The sequence below is a fragment of the Bubalus bubalis genome, chromosome 9 (genome assembly GCF_019923935.1).
Source record: "Bubalus bubalis isolate 160015118507 breed Murrah chromosome 9, NDDB_SH_1, whole genome shotgun sequence".
Lineage (NCBI taxonomy): Eukaryota > Metazoa > Chordata > Mammalia > Artiodactyla > Bovidae > Bubalus > Bubalus bubalis.
Window position 1 is genome coordinate 77,972,772 of NC_059165.1, and position 20,238 is coordinate 77,993,009.

The 20,238-nt window shown below is 36.5% G+C and overlaps 1 protein-coding gene across 3 annotated transcripts in view; it reads left to right on the forward strand.

Annotated features, from left to right (window-relative positions):
* The first annotated feature begins 6,507 nt into the window (after positions 1-6,507).
* The window catches only part of LOC112586936 (protein FAM170A), a 466,031-nt gene continuing 452,300 nt past the window's right edge, over positions 6,508-20,238 (forward strand). For 2 of the 3 annotated variants that reach the window (XM_044947796.2, XM_044947795.2), the window contains exon 1: positions 6,514-7,773. The gene's annotated coding sequence lies outside the window, so the exon portion shown is untranslated. Of the gene's footprint in view, positions 7,774-12,391; positions 12,475-20,238 lie in introns of all 3 variants that reach the window. The other variant, XM_044947797.2, reaches the window with a different exon arrangement.

Sequence of the window (20,238 nt, forward strand, 5' to 3'; positions counted from 1 at the left end):
CCAGTACTCTTGCCTGGAAAATCCCATGGATAGAGGAGCCTGGTGGGCTGCAGCCCATGGTGTCGCTAAGAGTCGGACACGACTGAGCAACTTCACTTTCACTTTTCACTTTCATGCATTGGAGAAGGAAATGGCAACCCACTCCAGTGTTCTTGCCTGGAGAATCCCAGGGACAGGGGAGCTTGGTGGGCTGCCGTCTACGGGATCACACAGAGTCGGACACGACTAAAGTGACTTAGCAGCAGCAGCAGCAGAGTGGAACATAAAGAAGCTCTGCAAACAGTATTCTGTTTAAAACATAGTTAGAGAATGGCATTGAAACATGTAAAATATCATGTATGAAACGAGTTGCCAGTCCAGGTTCGAAGCACGATACTGGATGCTTGGGGCTGTTGCACTGGGACGACCCAGAGGGATGGAATGGGGAGGGAGGAGGGAGGAGGGTTCAGGATGGGGAACACATGTATACCTGTGGTGGATTCATTTTGATATTTGGCAAAACTAATATAGTTATGTAAAGTTTAAAAATAAAATAAAATTTAAAAAAAAAAAAAAAAACATAGTTAGATCAACGTGGGATATAGAACTATGTGAAGACCAAGCAAAATACATAGGAAACTTTGCTTATGACTTCTGACTTCCAGACTGATCAAAGATGGATAAACTAATATTTTTAATGTTTTCTGAAACTTTACATACATTAGTTTTTTCTAATTCTCATATGAATGTATAAAATAGAAATTATTAACCTGATTTAAAAGTGAAGAAATCCAGGACCTCAGTTTCAGTGCTTTGCCAAAACTGACCCCTTAGTAAATGACTGGCTGGCATTTTATTAATAGTACCAGCAGGACTTCCATGTTTTTTTCCCCACAATATCAGCATTTAATTACGTTCTTTAGAGCCCTGAACTTTGCCCTTTTTTTCCTTTGTTCTGAGGAGTTATTTTGACTCTTGAAAGGGGATGTCTAATATTATTTTGACATTCCTAATATGTTTGATCTTTGCAGAATGTGAAAGGGATTTCAGGCAATTTCCCTACCATCAAAATGAATGAGCTGTTGAATAATTCAAGCTTCATTTTCTCATGTGTTATACCAGAGATGTTACCTTTCTGGTTTTTTATCTTAAGTTCAAAGGCTGTCTATTATTCTGGATTATTTTTCTCCTAACAAGCTCTGATTTTATAGTAGTAATACCATTTGACAATACCTGTGTCACTTCCATTACTGGTATTTCATTTAGGAGTTTCATCTGTTTAACATTGACCCTGACAGCTAATAGATCCACTCTGTGGATCTATCTAAAGAACCAGTGCATTAGAGCTCTAATAAAAGCATTTCCATCCTTTTGTTATTAGACTATAGATAGGTTTTTTTCAACTATTTGATGATGTAGTTGTCAATTATCCTAACCACCAAAGGGAATTTGGGGTCAGCTAAATAAAACATCATGTGCCCTTGGGTAGGTTAGAGTTGATGTTGACAATACATGCTATCTAGCCCTTATCAATGGTTTGCCTTGGGTCATTCTTCTGTGTGTTTTTGTGTTATTTTTCCCTCATAGTATCATTTTTCCCTCCTAAAAATGCAATGTCTTAGACACTGTATTATTATCTACATTGTACAAATGAGGAAACTGTGCCACTGCTGTTCAAGGTCATAGAGCCAGGCGGTGATCACAGCAGGGTTGTAAGGCAGGAAGTCAGCTTCCACAGCCCACATTGTTCACCCCTTCTCAGGACTGCTCAAAGCACAGCCCCTGCACTGTGCACAGGTCATCTATAAAGCTTACAGACATTTAAGTGAAACTTACTTGAAAGATGCTGGCAGATAGAAAGTAAAAACATAAGCCAAGATAGACGAGTGCATGCTGTGGTAGCAAACAACTGGTATCACAGAAGCATTGAGCTGTTTCTCATCTACTCCAAGTTTACCCTGATTCCCTCAGACTCTCCAGGGCAGGTGTACCTCAGGTGGCCATTCAGTGATCCAGGCTGGGTTGGATGTGTCTCCAGCACCTGGCCATGCATCCTCTTCCAAAATCACCACGACAGAAGAAGAGAAGACTGCAGAACCTTAGCTGTTCCTTTTCCTCAGTCCTTGTTTGTGTCATTGGCCAAAACTAGTCAGGTAGCCCTTTCTGTCATCCCCATATCCTCAAGAAAGGAAAGGATATCCACATATGGGTGAGTACCAGTCATTTCAATCATGGTTTCCAAAGGAGTAATTTTTTGGCATGTGTATAATGTGAATATATTACAGACTTCCTTTTCTTTCCTTTTCATATTACTTGACATTTGTTTAATCTCACCATAAGTTACAATGCCATGTCAGTTTAAACAAAGAAGGAGAGAAAAGATGTGACTCTAACAGCCTTGCTAAAAATTTAGTGGAGGGAATTGACAGCATTTATGAAGATGACAGGTAGATTTTATCTCAACCTTAGCAGTCCATTCTAAGGATCAGTCCTGGGAATGATGCTAAAGCTGAAACTCCAGTACTTTGGCCACCTCATGTGAAGAGTTGACTCATTGGAAAAGACTCTGATGCTGGGAGGGTTGGGGCAGGAGAAGAAGGGGATGAGAGGGTGAGATGGCTGGATGGCATCACCAACTCGATGGATGTGAGTTTGGGTGAACTCCGGGAGTTGGTGAGGGACAGGGAGGCCTGGCATGCTACAATTCATGGGGTTGCAAAGAGTCGGACACGACTGAGCGACTGAACTGACTGACTAGCTACCATAATTGAATTCTGAGATTATTCGCCAACATATATGTTTTATTTAAGCATTTGAGGAGTGCAATTTTTGAATGAAGAATTTTTCAGTATATTAGGATACTATATGAATAGCTATCCTCATAACAATAGATCAACCTTTGACAACTTATTTACCCCAACTAGTAAAAAAAAAATATGACATTCTACTACAGAAATTTGTCATAGATAATGTAACTTATGTTTATAATGTTAATTTATAGGATAAAAATGTAAATTTGAAACCAGAAGATCTAGATTTAAGGTTCAATTTTCCCATTTCCCATGTGTTCTTGGTCAAATTGCTTAACTAGATCTGAAGCTGGCTTTCAAATGAAGATTAACTGTGTTATTTTCTACCTAATAGGCAACCCACTCTAGTATTCTTGCCTGGAGAATTCCATGGACAGAGGAGCCTGGTGGGCTATAGTCCATAGGGTCACACAGAATCAGACATGACTGAGCAACTAAACACAGCACAGAGTTCTTGAGTCACTATCCACTTCCCTGTGTGTACTCTGGGCTCACCCAGTCCTCCTTTACAAAGTAAGAGGCAAGAAGATTAAGATCAGCAGAAGGATGCTGCAATTTCTCAAACCCCAAGTGAATGTCTATGACATCAGAACCATAAGCTTCCATTCTTCTTAGACAGCAGTGCTGAAAAGTAAAATGGATGAAGCAACACGGGTAGGCCATTTTAGGATTCAAGAAGTCTGTAACCTGTAGCACAATTGAACAGACAAAAATCACCAAATCATTCCACCTTATTCTTTGCATACATCAGAAACACGTCCCAAACTCTTCCTCTAGGTTGGTGCTAAGTAAATTATGTATGGCAGCATAGCTAATTACTGTTTACTTTATGTCATGGTAATTAAAAAAATAAAGAAAGAAAGAAAGAAAGAAAATTAATAATAAATTCCATTATATTATTTGCATAGGATGAAAGCTCTGCTGACACAGAGTGAGTTACATACAAAGTTCCATCATTCTTCTGCTTTATTTGCTCAAATTCCCACTATTTTCCAGCTCATGTCTCTTTCCTGATGTGCATTTCCTCTGCCTTATTTTGTTTATACCTTCATGAGGTACTTGTTCCCCAAATTGCCTGATACCACACGTATTATTTCTACCAGAGTAATACTGATAGACTAACCATCCTCCACTAGCACCCAATTTCCTAAACTTTTTTCTGTGTGTGTGTATGCTCAGTCGTGTCCAGCTCTCTGTGACCCCATGAACTATAGTCCTCCAGGCTCCTCTCCAGGCAAGAACACTGGAGTGGGTTGCCATTTCCTACTCCAGGGGCTCTTCCCAACACAGGGATTGAATCTTTTTCTTCCTCACTGGCAGACAGATTCCTTAATGGTGAGCCACCTGGGAAGTCCTTGTATTTCTCCTCTAAAGGATACCTTACAACATGTTGTTATAAGGCCCTAATGATTTAATGAATGTGAAAGTATTTTGCTAATAGTAAAACCTCACACAAATGTAGGTCAGTTTATACTTCTTACCAAATTACCATGTTCCGTATTAATCATGGATTGAGTTGTCTTTGCCTAGTTTGATGCTAATGATATTTTATTCATCTCATTTTCATTTTACATAGTTTTTTAAGTTACTATTTTCAAGTAAGCCTAATAATTTTCTTAGAACCCTCTTAGTTCAAATGAAGAAATCTCATTCTTGACTTATTAGATTTTGTGAATTAGAAAATGAACATGCTAGAAATTCAAGGTGACTACAGTTGAGTCCAGTTTATTAAACTGTTTTGACAAGTATAGCTTAATTTTAATTATTTATGATAATATTTAATAGTACAAGAGTAAATTCATTTATAATATAATTTATCAAATTAATTAAAGTCGAATACCACTGGGCCTTTATAACTCCTAAAAATGTTTGGTCAAATAAGAGATTAAATCATCAAGCTTTTGTTTAAAAAAAGGAATGTCTGTGTTTGTGGTTAAAAACATTGTCGGTGATATTACTAAAATTTGACTAAGTATTAACTCTTATTTTGCGTTAAACAGAGTGTGATATACTTGACTACACTGAAATGGTATGGTACCTCCCCAAAAGACTAAGAACCAAAAGTAATTTGATCACAGTGATTTATGACTTAAGTATAAGTAAATATTGCTAATAGTCCAAAATTATCATCCAAAACAATTATTTTCCAACAATTCAAGTCACTCTTAAGGACAAAAATGGAATATTTGGATTTCTCTCACCTTTGTTTTCCAAAACTTTATAGTTATGTCAAATAATGACTACATTCTGCTTAACATTTTAGATATAGTACTGATATTCTTTTTTTAATAGATTTATTTTTTCCTGAGTGGCTTTATTATCAGTATTACAGAAAATTAGTATTAAAATAGCTCTTCTATGAAAGTTGCTCAGTTGTGTCTGACTCTTTGCAACCCCATGGGCTGTAGCCCACCAGGCTCCTCTGTCCATGGGATTCTCCAGGCAAGAACACTGGAGTGGGTAGCCATTCTCTTCTCCAGGGCATCTTCCTGACCCAGGGATTGAACTCGGGTCTCCTGCACTTCATGCAGTTTCTTTACTGTCTGAGCCACCAAGGAAGCCTAGCTCTTCTTTATGATTTCCCAGTAGATCTTCTAATTATCAAAGCTCCAATTTTCAGCTGGATTTAAGCTGGATTTGGACCCTACTTCTCCTTTGCTCCTTTTCTTTTACCCAAGTGATTTGAATTTTTTGCCAGTTTGTGTGTGTGGGTGTGGGGGTGTGTGTGGGAATGCCATACTCAATCACACTCTCCTCAGAGAGGCTTTTATCACCTACATTCTGACATTACATTGCCTCCTATTTATCACTCATACTCTTACCTCAGCTGCCAGACTATTCTGCAGATCAGTATCAGTATCAGTTGAGTCCCTCAGTCCTGTCCATGTCTTTGCAACCATGTCTTTGAACCTCAGCACACCAGGCCTCCCTGTCCATCACCAACTCCCAGAGTTTACCCAAACTCATGTCCATTAAATCAGTGATGCCATCCAACCATCTCATCCTCTGCTGTCCCCTTCTCCTCCTACCCTCGATCTTTCCCAGCATCAGGGTCTTTTCAAATGAGTCAGCTGTTCGCATCAGGTGGCCAAAGTATTGGAGTTTCAGCTTCATCATCAGTTCTTGCAATGAATATTCAGGACTGATTTCCTTTAGGATGGACTGGTTGGATCTCCTTGTAGTCCAAGGGACTCTCAAGAGTCTTCTTCAACACCACAGTTCAAAAGCAATTCTGCAAATACCAACAGAGAAATTTTCTTTTCACTGTTTTATCTCAATCCAGAAAATTTCAAGACTCAGGATAATCTTCTGTTTAAAATTCTTAAATGTGGGCTTGGCAGTTCAGTTCTAGCAAAAACCTTTCAGAGACTGCTAATCTAGGGAGCTAATTAGGGACTAAAAGCCTTTCCAAGGCACCTAATCTAAGGGAGCTCAACCTAATCTAAGGGAGTTCTTGCCAAGTAGTCAAAATGGCCAACCTCCTGGCAGGCCTTGCTGCTGCTGCTGCTGCTGCTAAGTCGCTTCAGTCGTGTCTGACTCTGTGTGATCCCATAGACAGCAGCCCACCAGGCTCCCCTGTCCCTGGGATGCTCCAGGCAAGAATACTGGAGTGGGCTGCCATTTCCTCTTCCAATGCATGAAAGTGAAAAGTGAAAGTGAAGTCACTCAGTCGTGTCCGACTCGTAGCAACCCCATGGACTGCAGCCCATCAGGCTCCTCTGTCCATGGGATTTTCCAGGCAAGAGTACTGGAGTGGGATGCCATTGCTTTCTCCCCTAACAGGCCTTACTCAGTTCCTATTACTGTACCTTCTCCTGAGCCCAGCCTGAAATAATTTATCCTCTCTGTTTCAAGAGAGGAGCTTTTTTAAATCTTGCTCAGTTGATTTCCACTATTTATCTCAATCTTTTCATTTCAAATAAAATTTATCTCAATCTTTTCATTTCAAATAAAATATTAAAAACCCACAATAGTAAAATGGGTACAACACAGGTGAAAATTCAAAAGTATAAAACTTAAAAATGCCTTTGGAAAAAATACCCAACTATTAATTAAACAAATATGAGTTTCAATGCATATTATCTCTTAAATTAACAATATTATTGAAAGGCAATTATTTATTATCTACTTTCACTAAAAAATAAAAAAGGATATTAGAGTAAAAGAAACTTACAATGATTAAATCCAGTCTCTTCAACTAAGAGAAGTGAAGAGACTTGTCCTACTAAGGACTACTTGTCTTTACTTGTCCTACTAAGACCTCTTAGTAGGACAAGTAAACTCATTCAAATTCATGTAGAGAACTGGAAGTTTCCTCACTTGATATGAAATGTATTCTTGGGTACTTAAGCAGTTTCCAGTAGAAGGCAGATTGCTGCATATTGATGCATGAGAAATGGGATCTTGGCAGAGAAGAAATAAGCAAGAAAATGTGAGCTAGAAATGTAAGGTTTATAACATACTCAGAAAGTGCTAGACAAAGAGAAGGAAGGGAAGTAAAAAGAAAATTGAAAAAAGGTAAGCAATTAAAATCTCATATCTAACAAGTGAGCCGAATACAATGGAATAAAATGAAGGCTATACACTTAATACGTGAAGGTTGAGTTGTATTTTTTACTGTTTAAACTAAGTTTATGTAGCATGTGGCTATTTTATTTGACATATCTTTTTGAATTTGAAGATACACTCTACTTTGACAGCAATGTGGAAGAAAGACATTTTCCTTCCCAGGAATGTAGATGGCTGGTATGAGAAATTTGTGACTCAGGTGTGTTGTATAAAGAGGGCTTTTTGAAAGTCAGGTGTGTCTTGTAAATGTTCTCATGAGAAGGAGGCTTTTAGTTAGGTTTATACTGTCTTTCACTGCATGCATTCAGGATCCATCTTACTTAAGCTCTACCAGATCACTACGCTGGTATAGTCGGGGACATCTCAGTACTCTCAGGCAGCAAGGACTACACTGCCAGACTCAAAGAAAAAAGAGGTAAATACTATTTGCAACTGGAATGTTATAGATAGCATTCTCCTTGAAAGTGAAAGTGAAGTCGCTCTTTGCGACCCCATGGACACCAGGCTCCTCCATCCATGGGATTTTCTAGGCAAGAGTACTGGAGTGGGTTGCTTTTTCCTTCTCCTTAAGCCACCCTAAACCTGGCTCCACTTACTGGAGTAAATATACAAGTTGTATAAATTTTCTTCTCACTGAGGAAATTCTAATTATTTTTCCATGGTTCAGTTCAGCACTTAACATAAAATTTATTTTCTAAGCCTAGAAAACTGAACCCCCATGTTTTCTGTTAGAGCATTTATTCTGTGAACTGAATCCAGAATGTTCTGTTGTGCTTGATAAAATCATTCTGATAAAGATGAGCAGTCCTCTCAATATATTTGTTGACAGAACTCATGGAGTGAACAGTCTGCTGTGAACTGTTTTATTGATTACCGTTTCCTATAGCTTTTGCCATGGCTCTTATTTAATGTATTGTGCCTTGCAATGCTTGGGGAGATTGGAATGAAATTTGAAAAGACTATTTTTGTATCTTTGGTTCAGTGTGTGTGAGAGCTTTCTTGCTGATGGTTAAGATGTGTGACATTTACTTAGCTTAGGTTATAAAGGTTAGACCTCATAAATTTCCTAATCCATGAAATGAGGGAAGCTATACTTATAACCTAAGGACTGATATAAACAGCAGCTGATACACACTAGTCCTTTAAACAACAGAGGAGTGGAATTGGAACTGGTAGTATATATTACCTTTAGGTATCTTAACTTGTTTTCTATATTGAGTTAAATACTAACAATGCATCTGGGCTTATATAGGCAAACAGAACTGTGGAAGTTTTGTTTTGTTTTGTTTTTTTAAGTGTGAGAATTCAAACACAGAAGCTAATACAAGAACACAGTTTCTTACACTCCTTTCTGAACTTCCTAGGAAAATAGCTTCTTTAACAACAACAACAAAAAAAGCCAAAAACAAGGAGAGGAAACAAACACCAGTGAAGGTGGTAGAGAGGATAAAAGATGCCTATATATAGCTTCTGAGCAGACAGTGCTGTGGAAAGCAGGATTTTCACAAGTGTGGGAGACTGACTCCATTGGCTTGAGATTCTTTTTAATCTCCTTTGCTGATCTGGGGATGTTATTGCAAATCAGAATAAATGCAGGGTTTTTATAAAAAAGGAGTGCTAATGGTACCAAAGAAAAAACTGATGTTTTCCAGATGGAGAGATGAAGAAATCCCAGAATATATGTTCTAAAATTTCTTAGAGCTGTATGGTATAGAAAGTAGAGCATCACTGTGCTAAGGAATATTTCAGATGTCCTGAGTCTGTTCCTTTGCTTTTGTGCTATACCAGTGTGGATCTCAGTGCTGGCCAAATATCAGAATCACCTGGGAAGATTTACAACATGTTCTATCCTGAACCAGTTCAATCAGAATCGCTCATAGTCAGCTCAATATTAGACTATTTTTAAATTACCCAAGTGATTCTAGGATATCAGCATTTTAAGAACCACTAAATAATAATATACAGAGAATGATACATCTGATATTATTTTATCCTAATTGCAGCAGCATGAAATCCATATGGAGTCTATTTATATTTTCCTTTTCCCCTATAAGCAAGAGAAGAATGTACTTAGAAATCTATATTTTAAAGGGCTTATGTGGAGCACTAAAATCTTGTTTTGGTTAATGCAGCATTAAAAAGATAATCCCTGAGCTAGAGATGTACTTAAGGTCAATATAAAGCGGGGAATGTATGTCTTCTGTGTATTACGTTGCCACTCAAAGTTTCTGTGATTTACTGCATCATTGTTTTAAAAAGTGAAAAGTAAAACTTCATATTAAATTGTGAGAGAAACCCAAAGTAGAAGTGCAAACATTTTAAGAATATTGCTTAAGTATCTGTAATATACAAGGAATCAGTAATTCTAAGTTAAATATGAATATAGAATATTATCCTAATTTTATGACAATAATTCACTGTCATTTGTTATTCATATTTTCTGATGATGTATTTAAGCTAAAGTATAAAATATAATATCCTGACATTGCTAGAAATCTTACAGTCTTCATGGCCTCCCTGAAATTCTTCTTTCTACAAGTCATGTTAATTAATTATAACAAGCTCAAATATATTGTGGTATTTTCCACATATGCTTTAAACAAGCTTTAAGTGTCTGTATATATCTTTCATTTTTATGCAAAGGAAGTAGAAGTCAATTTTCAAAATTTAGAAAAATAATATTCTGCATAACTACTTCAAGATTAATTTTCTATTAATTATGTTTATTTTTCATGATCAGCTTATATCCTTCACTAAATTTAACAAACTTTAAATTTTCTTATTCCTTTGTTTTTATGCTCTTTGGCTAAAGAAATAAGTTATTGTTGACATTTAGAGCATAAGCTTACAATAAGGACATATAATCATTAAAAATATTCAAATTATACATTAACTATTAATATTAATACTTACAAATAATTTGCAGTGCTCTCTTCTGATATGGTTGTAATTACTCTTAGAAATAAATACTGCCAGTTAATAAGTTGAACTGGAGCCTGTCATAAGATGATATGGATTGAAAAAAGTTGTAAAGCATTTCAAAAAAATTATCAAATATTTCAACAGAGATCTTGGTATGTCACTGATTACTTATTCCATAACAGGAAACTCACTTTTGAAAAAGCACTTTTATTTAAAAATTCACATATTTTGTATCATTCCCCTTTAAGAGTCATGTAGCAATGTTCAGAGAAATGGAATCTAGTTAAAATGGGTGTAAAAATGGGTGTAAAAATGGCTCCAAATAGTCTTAGGAATGATCTTACTAGAGAATAAAAAGCCATTTTCATACTCATGAAAATCAAACTGATAGTGAGTGATTTGTGCTTTATTTTTCACTCAGAGAGCCTCTTGGAAAGGGGGATTTCTTTGGGTTAACTCAGATCACATTCAGACTCTCTCAGTCTTTGAGATTTTACATTTACTATTACTGTCCATGCCATCCCCATGCTTCTTGATGAGATGGCTCTCTGATATTCCTGTGCCATAATTGTATCCGTTTCTAAAGAGAAAACTTGCAGTTTGGCTTAGGGAACAAAGTATTTGCCCTCTCTGCTTGGAATTTGGTGTGAGTGGCACTGTATTTGGGCTGGAGAGCTTCTGGATCCTCTGGCCAAGAGGCAGCTGTCAAAAAGTCCCATCACTGTAACGGCGCTAATGTGCAGACCAGCTCAGCAGAGGCCAGGAATATAACTTGCTGTTTGATTCCTTGAATCTGTTCTTACATAAAAAACAAAAGTTGTTTAACAGCCGTATCATACCCATATACCTGATCTTTGGGGGGAAAAAAGACATTTGGGATTTTCAGGGAACTCTGTTCTGAGAAGAATTGTGTGCTTGGAAAGAGAGGGAGATAGAGAAAAAAGTAATATTTACTGAACAACCATTATTAGTTATTTGGGTATTTTATTTCTGTAATATTTTATTTCATAAGAGAGAGACAGATGGATGGAATTCAATCATCTATGGCAAAACATCGGAAAAAGCAATGGCACTCCACTCCAGTACTCTTGCCTAGAAAATCCCATGGACAGAGGAGCCTGGTAGGCTGTGGTCCATGGGGTCACTAAGAGTCAGACATGACTGAGCGACTTCACTTTCACTTTTCACTTTCATGCATTGGAGAAGGAAATGGCAACCCACTCCAGTGTTTTTGCCTGGAGAATCCCAGGGACGGGGGAGCCTGGTGGGCTGCCCGTCTATGGCGTCGCACAGAGTCGGACACGACCGAAGTGACTTAGCAGCATGGCAAAACATCAGTAAATCTGGTTGGTTCTTAAATTGTTTTCTATAACCCTATGTATGACCCTATTTTTTTTTTTTATTTTTTTTAATTAATTTTATTTTATTTTTAAACTTTACATAACTGTATTAGTTTTGCCAAATATCAAAATGAATCCGCCACAGGTATACATGTGTTCCCCATCCTGAACCCTCCTCCCTCCTTCCTCCCTATTCCATCCCTCTGGGTCATCCCAGTGCACCAGCCCCAAGCATCCAGTATAAGGAAACAGTGATTCAAAGTAATTTAAAAATTACGCGACAGAGGATGAGATGGTTGGATAGCATTCCCAACTCAATAGACAAAAGAGTTTAAGCAAACTCTAGGCAATAGGGAAGGACAGGGAAGCCTGGAGCCCTGTCTACAGTTGAGTTAAGCTGAGCAGAATGTGAAAACTGTCTTGATCTCCTTTAGGAGAGATGGTCATTCCCTTGTTACTGAGACCCTGAGACTTGGAAGGGTAAAGGTTACTTACCCGAGGTTTCCCAGCTATTAAGTTATAGAGTTGTGTTTGTGTGTGTGTGTTCAGTGGTGTACGACTTTTTGCACTCCCATGGACTGTAGCCTGCCAAACTCCTCTGTCCATGGGATTTCCTAGGCAAGACTATAGGAATGGGTTGCCATTTCCTCCTCCAGGGGATCTTACCGACCCAGGGATCAAACCCGCGTCTCCTGTGGCTCCTGCATTGGCAGGCAGGTTTTCTACCTGAGACAGAGTTGTGACTTCACCATAATTCTGATCTGTTTCAAGACCTATGAACCTTCCAGTATACTGCAACCTTGTAAAAATCCGAGACAAGAGGGCAACACTGGCTGCCTAAGAAGTTCCAAAGAGTGAGTCCTTATTTTCCTAAAACTCTCCAGCAACTTTAAGGAAAGGATTATCCTAGCAAAGTTGTATTCACTTGAAACTATTGTATGCCACATGTTCTATAGTTTTAAACAATCTGAATATTTTATTGACTTAAAAGCAGATGCAGCTTTAGGGCAAGAGCCATTTAATCTGCTTGCCTGCTATGTTCCTTATTTCTAATAAAGGCTCCTTATAGGCTGCAAATGATTCTCTTAGGATATTTGTGAAACAGCTGCAGGAAATTTCCATTTTGCCATCAAATGAAAATCATTTGTTTGTAGTACTTATGAGTTACTGTGCCATTTTTGATAAGGGAAAGAAGAAAAGGAAAGTTAAAGGAAATAACTTCAGTTCTTAATAAATGGAGGTTTTTTCTCTCTGATTAAAATCTTGAGAGAAACAAAGGATGAAAAGTTGTCAGGGGCATTTCTGTTGCATATCAGAATTAGATATACTTGTGGCATCACCGGGCATAGATTCTTATCATAGGCTGTAAACCAATGGCCCAGGGAGACTAAAGTTACCTATTGGTTACTGATCAGTTTTTAGCTTCTAAGAACAGGAGGAAGTGTGTTTGTCTTCACAGAATCAGCATCTATGAAAATGTTTAATATTTTTCACTTTAATGATTTTAGTCTTGATTTAAAAAAAAAATTATCAAATGACAACCGTCTATTTTGGGGGCATTTCTGATGGCAGTAAAGACATCTCTTATCCTCAGCAAAATCTCTTCTTGAATTTAGTAACTATCAGGATTAATCGTTCACCTTTCCCAGTGAGGCATTTACTGCAAGAAACGTGGTCAATGTTGACAATGTTGTCCATTCCTTGCTTTTAATCTTAGGATGTTTGAAAGACAAAAGACTTTTTTTTTTTTTTTTTAGATAATGAGTGTATCAAAAGCTATAAAATTCCAACCAGTGTTCTAATCATGTCTATCATTTATTTCAAGTTTTCAACAGAATGGTTGAAAACACCCATCTTTTCTTCTGTCAGAAGGGTCATTTTCTTTTACAACAGCACTTATGAGCTCCTGGTTAGATTTTAATTGTCAGGAAATGATTTCCTTAGGATACTTGAAATGAAATGTTCTTAAAACTTCCTTACTTGACTATGCCAGTATTCAAATAAACCTCAGATAGGAAAAGCTAAAAATGCCATTATTATTACTAAGGAAATAAAATGGATAGGGTAAAGGAGACACTCATGATTTTATGAGGTACAAGGAGCCATTTTCGAGTACTGTGAACACTAGGAGATGTTATTATCGGTTGTATTACACATATCTATTTCAGAAGGAGATGAGAATTAAACTAAGTGTACATGCATAGCTTCAGATTTTTAAGAGTTTGGGAAAATAGAAAACAGAATTAAAGAAGGTACATGGACATTATCAAACACATTCAGTTTAAGTTAGCATTTAGTTATAATAGTATTTTCAGGCCATTTTTGACTAGTCATCTGCAAAGAATGCCAACACTTGCAGTGAGATTTTTTCCAGGGGAGAATTTTTATCATTATCTGTTCAAAGTATTAATTACCAGCCTTTAGCATTCCCTTCAAAAGCTCTTTATAATTACATCTAATCTTGTGTGTGATAATCTCTACTTGTAGAAATTTATACTGAAAATAAACAATTTTTATTAATCCACAAAATTCAAATAAAACCATGTGATCTTAGTCTGATATCTCAAAAACAGGACAATGGCCTGATTTAAACAGCACTGGCTTTAGTGATGGTTTATTCTCAGATTCACAATGATTTGTTACAAGTTGATATACTTAACGATTTTAAATTTATAAAATGTCCCTCTAGAAACAAATAACTATTAAGTAATAGCCCAGCTGTCTAGAAACAAGGATACTCTTGCTCTTGTGATAGTGGAATTTTTCCAACCTTTATTTTGGAAGGAAGATTTACAATTTGTATTTCCTTGTACAGTTTTATTCTTTCAGGCATTTGCCCCAAATAGACTCTAGAATTTCAGAATTTTCAGGAAGAATAAAGTTTATTAAAAAAAAAAAAAGGCAGACTACAATGATGAATTGTAGAGGAGATGGCACACTGGAATATCTCTTAAATGGACACATACCTCAATTTAATCCTTATTAGCCTGTTGCTGCTGCTAAGTCACTTCAGTCGTGTCCGACTCTGTGTGACATCCTACAGGGCAGCCCACCAGGCTCCCCTGTCCCTGGGATTCTCCAGGCAAGAACACTGGAGTGGGTTCTCCGCCTTACTAGCCTATATACCTCCAAATTCCAAGTAGTTGCGATCTATCCTGAAGAAGTTGGGGCTAGAGGAAGTCCTAAAGGTGAGAATTTCTGCTAGCCCTCAGTTGTTAAGCAAGACTCAGTATTACTGTGACTCTAGAAGGCACAGACAGACACGTTTTAGAATTCAGAGATTATTTGGGCCAAATTCTCAATTAAACATGCAGAACTGAACCTAGAACCCTTGGCTTCTTAAGTATGTTTTTCTTCAATATTCTTCATTTGTCTTCAATTTTTTTTTCAATAAGTATGTTTTATTTCATTATTAGAAAGTAAGGCATAAATGAGATTTGATGTGACATGTGTTGGAGGGTCAATATCAGGGCAAGTATAGAAGTGATTCAACTGTAGTCACTGAAGGCTCAACACAAAGTAAAGGCAATTTCCTTCTCTTAATTCTAAGCTTGTCAATGGGTAACTAGATAGGGAGTCATAGACTCAGTTGTAATCAGAGTACAGGCTGATAATGTAAAAGAAGTTGGGTGTTTGTCTATGAGAAAGACAATAAGGAGTGGTGAGCAGGGCCCTTGAATACTCTCACAGACCAAAGACACCCTTACCATCAGAGATCTTTCCTGCATGACATTACACACATTAAAATATTCCCACATCCTACATTAGATAGAATTTTCCATTAAAGTTTGGATATTTAGAATTTCTTTTAGAAATTATTTGGCAGCCATTAACCATTTTGGTTGACAGTTGACTATAATGGTTTCATAATCATATAAACTACATAATCAGAAATACATATGAATTCTTGCCAAAGGAGAAAATTGTTTTCAAATGTAGTAAATTTTACCTATATACTAAGTTAATATAACTGAATTTACCATAGTGGTACATTTTATAAGTATATAATTAAATTCATTGACTTTATTTTGCAAAGAGTCCTTTTTTTAAAATTTATAATTTTGGAGAAATTAAGGGAGTCTCAAAATTATTGTCAGTTACTGAGAATCACATAGGCCTTCATTACTCTGCCCATATATCCAGTGGGAAAAAAATTACTTATTATGTGGGCATGTGACCAGCAGCAAAGCATATGAACTTCCTAAATGCATTTACATTAGAATATTTTAAAATACTCAGCCAGGTAGGCTGCCCTACCATATGCATAGTAGCTCATGAGAGGAGTAGGTATGCTCTTCTCATTATGACTACAGGTGTATTCCTAGCATGTATTACTATAATTTTAGTTTTCTATTGGTTTGGTAACATATTATCCCAAATAGTAGCATAAAACCACCCAAATGTATTATCATTCTAGAGGTCAGAAGTCTGCAGTCATTTTCACTGGACTAAAATAAGTCGGCAGGGATATGTTTTGTTCTGGAGACTCTAGAGAATTCTCCCGACTTCTTCAGCTCGTAGAGTTAGCCTCCATTCCTTGACTCATGGCCCTTTTCCATCTTGAAAGCCAAGAATGGCCTGCTGAGTTTTTCTTACTTGGTATTATTTTGATACTGGTTCTTCTATCTCTCTTTTGCATGTTTCATGAGCTCTTTTGATTATATTGGGCCCACGTGGATAATAATGATTTCCCATATTGAGGTCAGTTGATCAGCAACTTTTACTTCATTTGCAATCTTTATTTGCCTTTTCCATGTAACCTAACATATTCACTGATTCTTAGACTAGGACATAGACATCTTTGGGGAGCCCTTACTCTGCCTGTCACAACGGCAATTATTGTGCTCATTTACTTGTTTTCCTTTTCACTGGAATATAAAAGCATTGATAGTATATAAATGGCAGTTCAGAATGTTAAAAAAGAATCTTTGAATGTTTTAACTTGAAACTTATATGATTAAGCCATCAATATTACAGATTAAAAATCTGAGTTGAAAAGGCAGTAAGTTACTTGCTGAGGTTCCCTCAGCTCCATAGTGGGTTAGAACCTAGCACTTCTTGTTAGTAATTTTCTCTCTGTCATAAAACTGTCTATTTGTAATGCATCCCCTTTTTCATATGCAGTATAATTTTGAGATTAATAGTTGGTTGAATTCATAGAATGTAGGTCCAATGAAAGTTGTAGAATTTCAATATATACAACTACACTTAATAAGTATGACTATGGTTAGAATGATATAAAAGCTTTTGAATATACCTTGACTTCAATAAGTAATCTTTTTCTAAGCTGTTCTCCTATATCAAAGCCTAGGTTATATCAAAAACTGCTCTTCAGCCAAAATTTTAATACATTTCCTAGATTCATGAACCATACTAGTGCCCAAGGGCTTGGTTTACATTACTGGTATATTATGATTCGAAAACTATTTTTAAAAAACCAATTCTCTGGCTTAATGTCTTATTTTGTTCAGGTAATCAATTTCTTCTTTGTGTTATATATGTCTGTTAAAATAGATAGTAATATTAAGTTCATGAAAAGGAGTGTCCATGGAAGTAAATAGCAGGAGTTATTATTATAGTCAATGATTAATGTCAAGGAACTTGTTAGAATTTTTATTAAAATCAAATATAGAAGTACAGAATGTAAAATACGTAATTGGAAATAATTGAGTTTTCTGAAAAAGTGTTATAAGAATTGCCTTTTGCCAGAAGTGATTTGGGATATGGAGTATAGAAGTTAAATTGATTTCCTAAGTCTGATCTGTAAGCAGCAACCTTGTTAAATTTTGAATTCTACATGTTCTGCCTTTAAAAATAAATTATAGGACTTTATTATGACTGTCACAAGGCATTGTGGAAGCTGTTTTGATTTTAGTATTTCATGTTTATATCCTTTGAAAGTCAATGAAAAATAAACACCCACACACATATATTTATGACAAAAATTGAGTAATAAGCAAGCTGTAAATAACATGTCCTAGATGCATTCAGAAGCTAAAATTAAGTGAAAATACTCTTAGTTATGGGAATATTTCATATACTGTTTAATATGATTTCCATTTAGGAGTATTGTATAGTAACCAACACTTACTCACCTTGAGGTTCAGTTTCATTTCTGAGCCAATACAATCTCATTTTGTGTTATGCTCTTCTTGCCATGTTAAGAATCAAAACAGAGCAAAAGCAGATGAAAGCAGTGGTGGTATGTATGAAAAGCAAAATAAACTGCTTGTTGTTTTTCCTTTTATTATTATTCTGTGGCTATTCCAGAAAATGCACTGTTTTTGAGGTTGGCACCAATACTTCTTACATGCCTATCACAGATTTTAAACACAAAAAGAAAAACTGGGAGAGCCTGGTAAGAAAACATCTCCAGAAATATTCCAACATGGAGAAATATTGATCACAAATGGGATGTCTTCTCAGTCATCATCTTCTCCCATGACGTTCATTCAACAAAGTTTCATCAGGCTCCTTCTTTGTTCAGCTCCTTTCCAAATCCTTCCTCTTCCTTGACTTTGTGGCTAGCAGAGATCTGTCTTCCCACTGATATGACTGGTCCTCTCAGAAAGCATCACCAACTTCCCCCTGTCCTTTGAATCTAAATGAATTCCACCATTTTTACTTTAACTCTCATTACATTTTTATATATTTCCATTACAACCACCAGTCACCTACTGCACATTAGCACTTCCTCACAGTATTTATGTTTTGTTCTTCTTCCTTTCCTAACTGTATCATCAATTACCACTCCTTGAAGACAAAACTGCATGTGTTCTGCCTGTATCACTGGTGCTGGCTTAATTCCTGGGATGAATGTAAGGCTTAATACCTAGTTGTGGGTGGATATGTAGAATGAGTGAGTGAGTGAATGAATTGGGATTCCTGAGAATTTTATCTGCACCAGGTAATGTGCTGAGAGTTGAAAGTGAGGGAGACGAACATGGTTCATTTCATCACTGAACTTACAGCCTAACAATACTTTCTATAATTGTTTCACCCTTCCTCGACAATTATTTTGAACTTGAAGTATTATAGTTTGGTGAAGAACATCTGACTAAAGTTTTTCGTCACTAATAATTTCAAACATCTTTTCTGTTGTACAGTCATTAGGTCAAAGATATGAACACTTTAAGCTGCAACTCTTTCTTGTCTCCTTCACTTTTTGGGAAATAAGGGAGTTGTAACTATTGGGTTATGCTTGTTTATATTTTTAGCCAGAGGGAAATTTTTTTAAGATTTCCTAGAACTTCCTTTATTTTTTGGAAAAAAAAATGTAAAGGGAATATTGTAGTTGTGTATAGTTTACTTCTGGTTTAATCTTTCTTTCTGAGTTTTTCTATAGTTATCTTTGATCATTTATTCTTGAAAACTTCTGAGGGAATCCATGGGTAACCTGACAAAAATAATGATTTGATTAATAAACTCGTGGGGGATAGATCTGCATAGAAAGCACAAAGCTGTTTCTTACACCTGTGTAATTTCAGTCTTCTACTCAGTCACGGGCTGCAAACAAGATTGCAATGATGTGTGGCACATATGCAGTCTCTTTATTCTTACCTAGAAAGATGATGGCATTTGACTTGAAAAGGGCCTGATATGAGCAATGTTTGATGTTTTCTTGGTATAATATCCTCCTGCATCTGAAGTTCTCCATGACTCCAGGCTTCTCATTTGAAAAATGAACCATACTATTTAGAGTCAAGAGAGTATTCATTAAAGCTGAATATCAGGAAGGAAAATTTATAACAACTTATAATATTTTATCATTTAATACACAAATCAAGATGGAAATTCTAAGTGGGATTTGCTTTTTACATTTAATCTGTAACTTACACTCAGTACTACAAATTTGAAGTGATAGAAATTGAATATTTTGCTTATTTCCTTCCATAGTCTAGAATTCTTGATAAGACAAGAGGTAAATGCCTTGTGGATTCAACTCATCATCTCTGTAGTACATTACACTTGATAGAACGTTGATTATTGGAAGTTCATATTGCTGGTGATATTTCAGAATGCAAAAGATAAGATTTTTGCTAGATTCTTCTAGTCTGATGTTCACATTCTAATTGAAACTATAGTCTATTATTCATTTAACATATTTTAGGGCCTAGTAAAGTGAAAAAATTGACATTTACATAGGCGTTCAGTTCAGTTCAGCTCAGTCATGTCCAACTGTTTGTGACCCCATGGACTGCAGCATGCCAGGCCTCCCTGTCCTTCACCAACTCCCAGAGTTTACTCAAACCCATGCCCACTGAATCAGTGATGCCATCCAACCATCTCATCTCCTGTTGTCCCTTTCTCCCACCTTCAATCTTTCCCAGCATCAGGGTCTTTTTCCAGTGGGTCAGTTCTTCGCATCAGGTGGCCAAAGTATTGGAGTTTCAGCTTCAACATCAGTCCTTCCAATGAACACTCAGGACTGATCTCCTTTAGGATAGACTGGTTGGATCTCCTTGCAGTCCAAGGGACTCTCAAGAGTCTTCTCCAACAACACAGTTCAAAAGCATCAATTCTTCTGCACTCAGCTTTCTTTATAGTCCAACTCTCACATTCATACATGACTACTAGAAAAAACATGGCCTTAATTTTTTTTTCCAGTCTGATGTTTA